Below are 12,914 nucleotides of genomic sequence, written 5' to 3'. Positions count from 1 at the left end.
TTACGGCAAGTGGATGTCGATAATGCATTCTTGAATGGTGACTTGTAAGAAGAAGTTTATATGATACAGCCAAAGGGTTATCAACATCTAGAGTTTCCATATTATGTGTGTAAGTTGAAGAAAGCATTGTATGGTTTGAAGCAAGCATCTAGAGCTTGGTGTGAAAGGATAACCAGATTCTTGAAGAAGATTGGATTTAAACAGTCTACTGCTGATCACTCATTGTTTTTGAAGCATGTTGATGGAGAGATCGTCATTATTGTTATCTATGTTGATGACTTGATTCTCACTGGAAGTCATGATAAGCAAATTTTGCATGTCAAGAAGAGTTTGTTGAGAGAATTCAACATGAAGGACCTTGGTGAGTTGAGATATTTCTTGGGAATTGAAATTGTCAATACATTATCAGGAATTTGGATGATACAAAGACAATACGTGTTGGATATGCTTGAGAAGTATGGAATGACAGCGTGCAAACCGGTTGATACACCTCTTGATCAAAATGTGAAGTTGTTTGATGATGGACATTACATTGAGGATGTCACTATGTACCGCAAGATGGTTGGAATCCTTATTTACTTGACAATAACAAGGCCAAATTTGAGTTATGCAGTGGGTGTTGTGAGTCAATTCATGCAAAAGCCATGTAAACTTCATCTTGATGTAGTGAGACGGATTATGAGATATGTGAAAGCCACTATCAGTTATGGAATGTTTTATGAAAATAATGGGAAGCTTTGTCTTTATGGTTACAGAGATGCAGATTGGGAAGGAGATTTTATGGATAAAAGATCTACAAGTGGTTATGCATTTTCCATTGGCAATGGTATGATAAGTTGGAGTAGCAAGAAGCAATCAACTGTAGCATTAGCAAGTACAGAAGCTGAATATCGTGGAGCAGCTTTGGCAGCATGTGAAGAGTCATGGTTGAGAGTACTTATGGTAGACTTTGGTTTTGACTATCTTGACAGTGTCATTATATATTGTGACAATATTAGCAGCATCATGTTGGCAAAGAATCCAGTCCACCATGCTCGCACTAAACACATTGAGGTACATTATCACTTCATTAGAGAAAAAGTTTTGGCAAATGAGATTGATTTGGTGTATGTGAAGACAAATGATCAAGTTGCAGATATATTCACAAAAGCTCTTGGAAAGGAGAAGTTTTGCTACTTTCGTGAAGCATTGGGAATCCATCATATGCAAGCTCACTTTGAGCTTGAGGGGGAGTGTTAAAGAACATGATGTTAAAGAATATGTCCATTGTGCTATGGGCGGCTGGACACTGACTATACTATGTTGTAAATATACTTTGGATAATAGTTCAAAGAGAAGAAGTGAGAAGAGCAGCTTGTTGAATGGCTGCTGCAGGGTAACGATTGTGTGTGTGTGTGTCTCGATGTGTATTGGTGTGTGTGCGTAGTCTTCTTTTCTACCTTCTCCATCACCTGCGCACTCTACAGAAGGATGGGACTTATAGGCTTTGCATTGACTACAAGGATGTTGATAAATAAACCATAAAAAATAAATATAATCTTTCGTACATTGAGTCAACTTAGCAGTGTGTAAGTGTTTTCAAAGCTTGACCTTTGATCTAGATACCACCATATCAAAATCAAGAAGGAGATATTTTCAAAACTGCTTTTTGTATCAATATGGACACTTCGAGTCAACTGACAGTTTTGGCTTTTGGTTTGACTAATGCATCTGCGACATTCATGTGTTTAATGAAAAATATATTTCATCCATATCTTGATTACTTTATTTTGGTGTTTTTGGATTATATTTTAAAAAAAAAACTCTAAGAATGAAAAGTATCATGAACTCCATTAAAGAAAAACTCTTAAGTCTTGCTTGAACATCAGTTATATAGCAAATTGAGTAAGTGTTTCTTTTCCATGGTAAGAATTGCATACATCGGAAGGGTAATCTCTAAAGAGAGCGTTCATATTGATTCTGATAGGTCAAGGCAATTGAGGAATTGTCAATACCAAAAACTATGAGAGATATGAGGAGTATTTTGGGGTTAGCACAATTGTAAGACGTCTAACTGAACTAACAAAGAAAAAAAGGATTTTCATAATGTAAATCATGTCAAGCGCTGCTACATTTGAAACACGGAAAGAAAATCATATTTTTGAAATTCTAAAATCAGGAAATCTTCTTTGTTTATATGTGATGCAAGTGGAGAACAAATGAAATGTGTTTTAATGAGAAGAGAAGAGTTGTGACATATGAATATAGAAATTGAGAAGGCATGATTTAAACTATCTTGTGCATGATTGAGAATTAGTTGAAAATATTTTTTCACTCGTCCATTACTCAATAATAGATAGAAGTGATGGCTTCAACTTTTACATGAGTACAATTTTGATTTGTAATATTGAGCTAGAAAAGAAACAAGGTCACCAATGCATGGAGTCGAAGACTGATATGTAACATCATTTATGTGGTCGGTGGTGATATTACATTACTCAATAATAGGTAGAAGTGATGGCTTCAACTATTATATGAGTACGATTTTGATTTGAAATATTTGGATAGAAAAGAGACAAGGTCACCAATGCCTTGAGTCGAAAACGATATGCAATATCATTTATGTGTCCTGTTGTGATTTGATTGATTAAGTTTGATGTGAAGTGAATAATGCTCATTTCTACTCTAGCATTATCTCTTATTTAAATCCTCATGTGGAAGAGATGTGTGAGAGAAAATTTTTCTTGCATAAGGGTAACTTGTATTATCATGATTTCTTATGTGTATTTGTAAATTCCTCTCTGAAATATCAAATTTTGTGAGAAAACCAAAATAATATTTTTAAAGCTAATCTTGTTTTAAACAAAAGATATGATTTAGTGAAATAGTCATTCTAAAGGTAGAACTAGAAATTATTTTAATTCTAGAAGTAGGCAGCTTAGAAGTAGGATTTTTCTTGAAGTTTTGGTTAAGTGAGATGTATCTTATAAAAGATGCCTTTTGGATTGACTTCGATGTTCTATACACTAAAAACCCCTCCTCCCAACTCTGAGGATAGAGTTAATTTTGACAAGGGGATAATGTACTAGGACTTATCTATGAAAATTCTTAAAGTCAAAAGTAATGTAATAGGCCACATCTTTCGTTGAGCATCATTTGAAAGATTGCTGAATAGTCTATTAGATAGAGAGTATTACTCTTATGTAAATGAGTTTAAGATATTGAGGGAAAAAATATATTCTTATTTTTTAATAATACACTAAAGACATATTTAATAAAGATTAATGAATAACAAATAGTCTCTCTATAAACAATACAATAAAAACGTAGTTAAAAATTGATGTTTTTATTGATATCAATAAATTTTTTTATATGTTTTAGCTTAAAATACATGGACAAGCTTAAAATAAGTTGAAAACATTGTGGAGACCTAAAAATAGATTTTTTAAAGTCACAACCTAAAAATTGCATTTTCAGCCACACGAAGAGATTTTTCAAAATTTTTCCTTCATGTCGTTGTAGACATGACCTATTCCCATCGTTTTGAGTACATGGAAGTCTATATTATGAGTATTTATAAAAAAGTTATGATAGAAACAAATTGCAGGCAACAACAACAAGGTAGTCTACAAGCACCAATAGGTTAGCTTACAAACAGATATACACAAGTAATATCTATTTTCTTTGATCCAACCAAGAAGTAATTGTACTCTTTTATGATGGTACAAAATTATGTTTTCTAATTTGATTATCATGTTGAATAGGTTGCACAAGTATGTTGTTTTGGCTATTTTGTAGATGTTGAAGAAACCAATGTGATATCTACTCAACAAAGTGAAAAGGGATCTGTGCAAGGTGGCATTAGATTAAGATTGTGATCGTGTTGCAACCCAAATTATGATCGTCATTGTAATGCAAAGATTGAGATTGTGATTGTCATTGTGATTGAGAGTGAGAGTGTGATTGATATTGAGATTGTGCACAAGATTGAGATTGTGATTGAAATTGAGATAGCTCGGTGGTGTTCGGGAGGTATTGAAACAAGCTATGCTCTTCTTGTAATAATTTTCTTGCATCCATACATATTCTCTATTTCATCTATCTACTCTGTGTACTCTATAATTTTTTTATTTATCAATTTCTCTCTCTCTCTCTCTCTCTCTCTCTCTCTAGTCGCGTCACATGATAGCCCAAGATTGATCCTCTTTTGTAATTGAGACCACAAACTTGGTACACTGGTACACTGGGCCTCAGCATGAATAGAAAGGTTGAGAATTTTGAGGCCACCTTTGTCCACCGCTTGAGCGATAACCTCCCACTTTTCCCACTGCCATGACAACAAGACTTTAGTGTTGTTCTTCCATAAGAGTCCCTTAATAGGTTTCAAGGACTCATTCCAGTTACATTAGTCTATTTTTAGGAGCCACTGGTGAAGAAAATATTAGGAAGCATAAATGAAATGATCACTTTGACTCGGCTCAAGAAGGGAAGTGACACATACTCCCACCTTCTCATTTTTCTTTGTTCTCCAGGACCCACTAGAATCTTTTCTTTTGTGTAACGTCCACGCCCAAGGGGGATCCTAAATACAAAAAAAAAACCTTTCTTTAGATGCAATCTCTTGTACACCAGACAAATGGGTCAAATGAGTCATTTTCCATAAGGGAGATTTGTCTTGACTTCTCAATACTACACTTTGACCCCAACACCACAAAAAATGTTTGCACAATCTCCAACGCCTTCTTGAGTACCTGAGGGTAGGCTTTCAAAAAGAGGAGAGAGTCATCTACGAACATCTTGGCCAGGAGTTGGTCATTGCCAGACAAATTTAGACCTTGGATTTCACCACACCCAACAATAGCTTCAATCGTCCTCGTTATTAGATGATTCAACCCTATGGCAAAGAGTAGCGGGGTGAGGGGGCATCCTTGCTTGATATATATTTTGACTTCAAAGGATCCCACGATTCTATCATTGGACAAGAGCTGAGATTGACTGTCAGCACCTAGAGTGTGTATTAGTCAACAAAGGCAAGGACCAAAGCCTAGTGATTTCATGAAATCTTCAATGAAGGACCATGTAATCCTGTCATACATCTTGTCCAGGTCTAGTTGAAGCAAAATTCACTCTTGCTTGGTGAAATCTGTGTACTCACTTGCAATGCAAGTGAGCACTCATCTTTAGAAAAGGCAATCTCAAGCCATCTAGCTTATCGAAACTCTCAAGCAAGGTCGTTATGGCTTCATCCACTTCTTGAGAGTAGGTCTCGGGCTGGCCAATGACCTAGCTTAAATGATTAAGCATTAGCATAGCCATTTTGTCTTGGTCTTGCGTAGCATTTCCATTCTCAATTGTGAGTGATTGGATGAAGCTTCGGCTTTTCTTGATTTTTAAGGCCCTAAAGAAATGTGCTTGATTAGCGACTTCTGGCTGAAGGAAGGCCTCCTTGGATAATAATCTTGCCTTTTTGACATCCTCAAGCTGGTTTTTACCTAGCTTCCATTAAAGCTACCAGTAACTCTTCTATAAAAATTTATATAGTTGAGGGGATAGATACATGGCAACTTGGTGAGTCATTCGAAGATTTCAGAGGTCATTTGGAGAGCCTTGTGAGAAGATTTTGTTAAAATGCACTTGCGCTTATTGAGGGCTTATTGAGGACATCCAAAAGGGGATAATCAAACACTATGAGAAGTGAACATAACTTCCCAACAACCCTTGAAAACGGTCACCTTTTCATTCAATGCAAGTGTCTTTTTCATGAGGCAGGTGCTGCTCATTCAATATGACTTCCATCATCACTAAAAAAAAAAATATCACAAAACTATCAACTAATGGTAGACTTTCAAGCGTTTGACACTGCCAATGTATCCAAAATGTCCAAAAACCTAAAAATTGATTGTCTACTTGCCTCGTTTTGACACCTAGAGAGGGAAAAAAAACCAAAAAATGCCTAAAAGGGGCTTTTGTCGAACGTCACATGAGGGACATTCACACGCATTATTCAACAAAAGTCTCTTTTTAGGGTTTTTAAAATTTATTTTCTCTTTCTCTACGTTTCAGAACGTGGCAAGTAGACATCCATTTTTTTGGTTTTTGAGCGTTTCAAATGCGTCGGTGGTGTTGAAAGCTTCAAATTATACCACTAGTTGATAGTTCTATGATTTTATTGTTCACTTTAGATGATGAAAGCCCTATTCAATGAGCAGCATCTACCTCATGAAAAAAACTTGCATTGAATGAAAATATGATCGTTTTCAAGAGATAGAGAAAGAGATAGCGACTTTTTGATTTCTTTGGCACAAGCATTACAATGCATTTTAATTTTGAGATCCACAATGACCTCAGGTGGCTAAAAAATATCAAAATGCAACAAAGACAAATGGAAGTTAGAAATGAATTTTGGGGCTTGTGCCAAAGAAATCTAAATCTATCTTCTCCCCTGCATAGATTCAAATATACAAAAACAAGCTTAAACTTGTTGACAACCATTAAATTTCCATAAACTCCACTAGGTTTAGGTATGTAGTTTAGGTTTAGGTATTTGTATGTTTAGGTTTATGTATATGTATGTTTAGGGTTATATATGTGATGACCACTGTAAGGTATATGTATGTTTAGGTTTAGATTTAGGGTTTATGATTATTTAATTTAGCGTGAACTTTGAAAAATTCTTGTTTGCAATCCGTTTTCACATGTGAGCTTGAAAATAGCTTGTGTGTAGCTTGTTAGGTTTAGGTATGTAGTCGTTTGCAAGCTCACATGCACGAACAACTCGCGGGAAAGTTGTTTTTGAAGCTCGCTGCATTTTTGTGTCCCAAAAACGCTACAGACTTCAAAAACGGCTTGTTCGCAAGCCGTTTGTGCATGTAGCTTGTTAGGTTTAGGTATGTAGTCTTTTGCAATCTCACATACACAAACGGCTCCTTGGAAATTCGTTTCTAAAGTCCGCAAAATTTTTACACATGTATCTAGATTAAAGGCACTCTTGGTTCTTCTCAACATGCAAGCAAAGTTTGGATGGAGTGACACTAGCATCATAGAACATTTCATGTGATCTCTTGCAATGTGTTGACTTCAATCAAAAACTAAACATGTATAATGTATGAAATTACAAGAGATGTTATTGTTTTTCTCTTTGTAGATTGCTCAAGGAGCACATGTTGCCAGCTGATAATGTGATGCCAGATTCCAAAGAGGATGTAAGAAATATCCTGCAAACGCTGAGGATGGACTACAATTCACATTTGTCCTAATAACTACATCCTTTTTAGAGGGGAATATGTGGACATGCAAAAGTATCCAAAATGCAATTCGGAGCGATATTGAACGGATCTTCACGCACAAAAAGTGTTGCAAAAGGTGCTAGGATATTTTTCTTTGATGCCTCGCATCAAGCATTTCTTTGAATGCAAGAAACATGGCATGAGGAGAACATATCTTTGGATGGTGTGCTACGGATCCTTGTAGAGTGTGCTGCATGGAAGCATATTGACGACACGTGGCCGGATTTTTCTAGTGAAGCTTGAAATTTGCAACTCTGCTTGGCTATGGATGGCATAAATCCATTTGGCCCAGAGGTCGACATTTTATAGTGTATAGCCAGTAGTCATTGTCAACATGTCCTTAGCAGAATTTGATGTATGAGTCCCTCCTTCACTGAGGCATCTGAAAGGAGTATATTGTGCACTCTTGGGCCTCTTCTAGCTAGGGATGGCTCTAGAAAGCCCTTCTTGTTTGTAGCAAAGGAAGGGGAGGAGGTATGGTGTGCCCTCTTGGACCTCTTTGTGATTCGAGAAGACTTTGGACTTGATGAGTCAGAGTCGGATCCCAACTAGTTCACTAAGAGAGTAGGTAAAGCTCCTTTCTTCTTGGAAGAGGAGACCTTTTATGGAAACTTTGCATCTCTCCTCTTCTTTGAGCAACCTCTAGTAGCTCATGTAGAACCTTGTGCAAAAATAGTCTTATCAATAGGCTTCTTGCTTGCATTAGTAGCCTTGCAACAAGTGTTCCTCCCACTCCCCCTTGTGTGCAGCTACCGAGTTGTCATGATGGCACATTTTGGTGCAACTGTCTGGCCATCATTTGAAAATAGGTCCCTTGAGACCAGATTTGAGTAAGTACTTTGTAAGCCACTTAAAAATACATGTATGTCCTTTCAAATGCTTTATTTTTTCATTTTAAAAGGTGCTTATGCTAGCCACCAAGGGTACCACTTGCTTGCTACCACCCCCAAACATAGGTAGTTAGTGTGCTACCAATTCATGGATATACCCTCTACACATGGGATCAAAATCATAGCCTTTGGGTGTAAATGCATGATGTCTTGTGGTATGTTTGATACTTATATTTTAAGTCTAGCAATGGAGGTTAGATTGCATGACGCGATAGACGTGTATTTACAATGCATGCAACTGATCACAATTATCATTGTAGGGTGCATGTAACTGTTATTGGAACACCACTTTAGCTATTCTCACCTGCATTTAACATGGTTGACCAAGATTTGACTACTTTGATGATGGTTGACCATACCCTAGTTGCCATGTCTGCAATTTCGGGAGCAAATTAACTTCCCCTGTCTAGTGCGTGTCCATCTCTGAATACTCCTTTGTAGAAGATGCTCGAGGGTTTTTGTGAGTGTTGTTGGAATGGAACTGTCAAGACATAAGGTGGTTTCTTGAGAGGGTTAACTCCCCCTATCTAGTGAGTGTTCATCTTTGAATACTCCTTTGTGTAGGGTGCCCAAGGGTTGTTGGAATGGAATTGCCAAGGCAAATGTTGGTTGCTTGAGAGGGTTAGTAAAAAGAGAGGAAAAGGGATGAAAGTCAGTCAAGTATGGCTTGATTAGAGATACTTTAAAATATTGACTCAATTAAGCAACAATAATTACGGCAAGATATTGAATTTAAAAAGGCTACCATAGGAAGTGGTAAGTTTGACTGTAGTTATCTAATGGTTGTCCTTGTAGTGCCAATGTGTTCAAACTCAAAACTTTTTTCTGCAGTTGAGAATTTCTCTTTGAGATTATTTGTTTGGTTGGGCTCAATGGAGCAATGGATGCTAAAGAGGCTAACAAGGAATGCAACCACCTTATCTAGATTGGATCATCGTTAGGAATTATTCTTATAGGGAACACCCCCTATTTAAAATAGGTTATGCCTTGGAACATTGGTGCATACAACACCGGCCCTGATCACAACTTGTGTATGTGTTCATGGATGATAAGACTCTTCTTTATTGAAACCTGAAGATAAAGTTGGATGAAGGAAAAAAACCTTCATCTTTTATTTTGCCACCAAATCTGAGTTGCTAAGTGTAGTAAGTGCATGTGCATGGGCTAAATAATGAAAACGTGCCTGGAGCATGTGTCAAATAGTGAGTCATTGTATTATGCATACTCAATAACAATAGTATGTTGTGTAAGAAAAGAGATGTGATGTGTTTTTTAAGAACTTTATGTAGCACATTGAAGCATCATAAAGGGTTGGCACATTGAAGCATCATAAAGGGTTGGCACAAGGTCAAAGACGGCTGTTGTGGAAGAGGTTTCTCCATGCTTTTCTTAGAATGCATGAGTGTGTGAGTGTATATTGTGTATCTTAGAATTAGACTTGGACTTGTATGCCCATCTCATCCAACATGATTCAAACAATTCACATATGCTCAACTCTCTAGCTTAAACTAAAAGTGCACCAAAAGATGAAAAATAAAAAAAAAACTATGTACACACAATCTATTTACACTAAGCAAATAAAACTTGAAGCTCTAGGTCTAACATCCAAGCACATTTTGGCTCTAGAATTCCTCACTCTTGATTCCTATGCCAAAGTGTTTGCTTTTTCACACTAGTCACTTGACGTTACTGGAGAGAGCCCTTACCATGGAGTAAAGCTTGAAGTATTTTCACTCGGTGCTTGATTGTTTTTGTGGTAGAGGATTGCTAGAACCATACTCCATGTTGATTTCATTGTCTTTAATTTCACTTTCAATGGAGTTGGAGATGTCTTCAACCTTTCCAATGGTATGGAGGATATTCTTCGGTGCCAATTCTTGATTATACAATCCACTGTCATGCATGTGACATGGCCTTTTGCAATTCAATTGGTGTGTGTGCAAAAAGAGAGAGGGATACAGAGGTGTTGTGTATGCAATTGAAATTCTAGAATTGATTAAGACAATTGGAATGCAATAAGTTGTGCTTTTGTGTGTGATTGTGTGCTTGGGTGTGTGTAGACGAGTGATTGTAATGAATTTTGATTGTTTGATGTGTTTTTTAAAGAATATTGGGGTGTTGTGATTCCAGTTGAGCTATAGAGAGGCATATGTGTGTTGTCAGATGTGTTTTCCCTCTCCCCCTTCCAACGTCATTTAGGATGACAAAAACTGATTATAAATGGGAATACCAAAAATTGAAACAAACATTGAAAGAAGTCCTGCAACTGTGATGGAGAGTGAAGAGCCCTATCACTACAAAAATAAATATACAAAATCAAAAGATTGTAGATCAGCAACCTACGCTAGAACTTAAAGTACCATGGACATCTTACGATGGACCAGAGAAAGCCAAGCTCATAGATTTAGTTGAACTAGGAGAGGAATGAAAGTTGACATACATTTTCACTAACCTCCTAGAGGAGGAAGAGCATCTTTTCATAACTACACTCAAAGCGAATAGAGATGTGTCTGTATGGTCATACGAAGACCTCAAGGGAGTAGATCTAGACATCTGTCAGCATACAATACCCCTTAAGAGTGATGTAAAACCACATAGGCACCATCCCTATACATATAATGAAACCTTTGAAAAGAGAGTATATGTGAATCTCAATGGGTAAACATAGCTACCTTCAAAGACAACTATCCCCTATGAATTTGTCTCTAGACCAAACAATCAACATATCAGGACAAGGGTCCTACGGGGCAAGGCCCAACCTAGGGGGTCAGGGACCTAGGCCAAGGGTCTGGACTGGACCAGTGTGGATTGGGGATCCACTTAGGGCAAGAGCTAGGAGCTAGGCCTATATAAAGGGCGGTAGGGAGGAGGATCCTATGTCACAGTTCCCTAGGTCTTACAGTGGTATCAGAGAAAGGTTTCTAAATTTGGGAAGGCACAGCCGTGGTCTTGCATGCTTTTTTCATGTCAGGGTCACTGAGGCCGTGGAGACCATCTCCTCTGAAGGGGACGACGAAGGTGGGATTGCGTGGGCAAGCGCCCTTGGAAAGGAAAGCCACCGAGTGAAGTTGTTGCATATCGACCGCGGGATGGCTCAACACGAGCGCCTCGGGATTTTGAGTAGGGTTTGACACAGGGGCGGTGCCCAATTCTCCTCGTAGGGCCCCCCCTCACCTCCGCTTGCTTCTCGCGCTACCTGCGGGCTACCATCACTCTGTGTGAGGCTTTTTTTTTCACACCCCATGGCTTCCCAACCCATTTGGGGTTAGAGGCCAAACATTTTTCACCACAAGGGACGGTACCCACAGCGGGGTACCCCCCCCTCCCTCTTGTGAAGCTTGGGCAAGGCTCGGCATACCGACAAGGGTCCGAGAATTTTCGTTGACACCCTCGATTTTCGGCAGAGTTTCAAAAATTGCAGAGTCGTCTATGGTGCATTTGGAGGATTGTTCTTCTGCTATTTTTTGGAGTTCCACAGGTCCGGAAGACTAGAAATTGTGGACCAAAATTTGGCGACATTTGCAAGATTCTTCGTCAAGACCGCATACGGTGACTTGCAATTTGCGAGACTGCATCCGATGCCAAGGAGTTTATTGGGAAGCTCGACTTTCTCGACACCTTCAATGTCATTGGCAATTTGAAATTCCTCGGCGATTTCAACTCTTTACGACTTCTCCCGTGGCTTGAAATTCACCTTCTTTAGGACTGCATGCGAAGTTAGTACGGCTCATCACCGGCCTTTGTGTTCGATATGGCTACGAGTTTTTTTTTTTTCGCACTCCAAGGTACTGTTTTCTCTTTTGTTCACACAACACGGATTCGCCATGAGTGCGAAAATTGATGATCAACACATGTTTGACTTCGAATCCTTGGGGTCTGCTTCACCTGTGGATGCCGTGTGGCCGGATACTCTCACGGAGGGTACCCATGTGGCAACCAGGATGGACGATGCATACCCAGGCAGTCTATCTTTCTCTCTGCAAGTATCTACACCTCCTCCTCAGAGATTGTTTGATATTCTGGAGGATAATAGTAACTTGCTGGATGCCAGGGAGTTCGTCACTCGACAGGCTGGCAAACTTTTGAGACACGATTTCGCAAGCTCGTTGTACGGGTCCAAATATTGGCTACGCAAGTGGACAACCTCACACGATTAATTTACAATATGTTACCAGAATCAGCTTCTCACTTGTCAGCAACCCAACGGGTTGTCTGCCCAACAGTTATGACCAAAGAGGTCCAGCAGGTACAAGAGAAATCAGTTGTCAATATAGACTTGGTCGTGACCAACATGGCCAGGAAGCGACTCTCACAATCAGACTTTTTCAGCGGGAAAAGCGTCAAAAATTATGCTTTTATTGCTTAGGAACACATCAAAAAAAGCAATGTCCACATGTCCAACAACTTAAGCATGATGCATGAGTTCGTGATTTGACATAAACTCGAGTTTTGGTGCACGGAACAGTAGTTATATGGCTTTTGAACATGTTATGCTTAGCCATTTTCTCATACTTGAATATGGATTTTCAGCGTATTGTAAGTTTTTGGAATTGGGTATTGTTATGCCCCAATTGCTTTTCTGCTATAGTCATTTTTGGTACGACCAGCCACATCATCTCTGCTTATACGATCCGCCGACAACATTATGAGATGCATGCAAGATCGCTGAATTAGGTTGTATAGGATACACGTGTCCTACAATTTTACGTTTTTCATTTACTTTGGACAGTATTGTTTGTTGTGCAAAGACAAATGCTTG

This window comes from Adiantum capillus-veneris, chromosome 27, assembly GCF_014529385.1.
Source record: "Adiantum capillus-veneris isolate H3 chromosome 27, ASM1452938v2, whole genome shotgun sequence".
NCBI lineage: Eukaryota > Viridiplantae > Streptophyta > Polypodiopsida > Polypodiales > Pteridaceae > Adiantum > Adiantum capillus-veneris.
Note: the sequence above shows the minus strand (reverse complement) of the source record.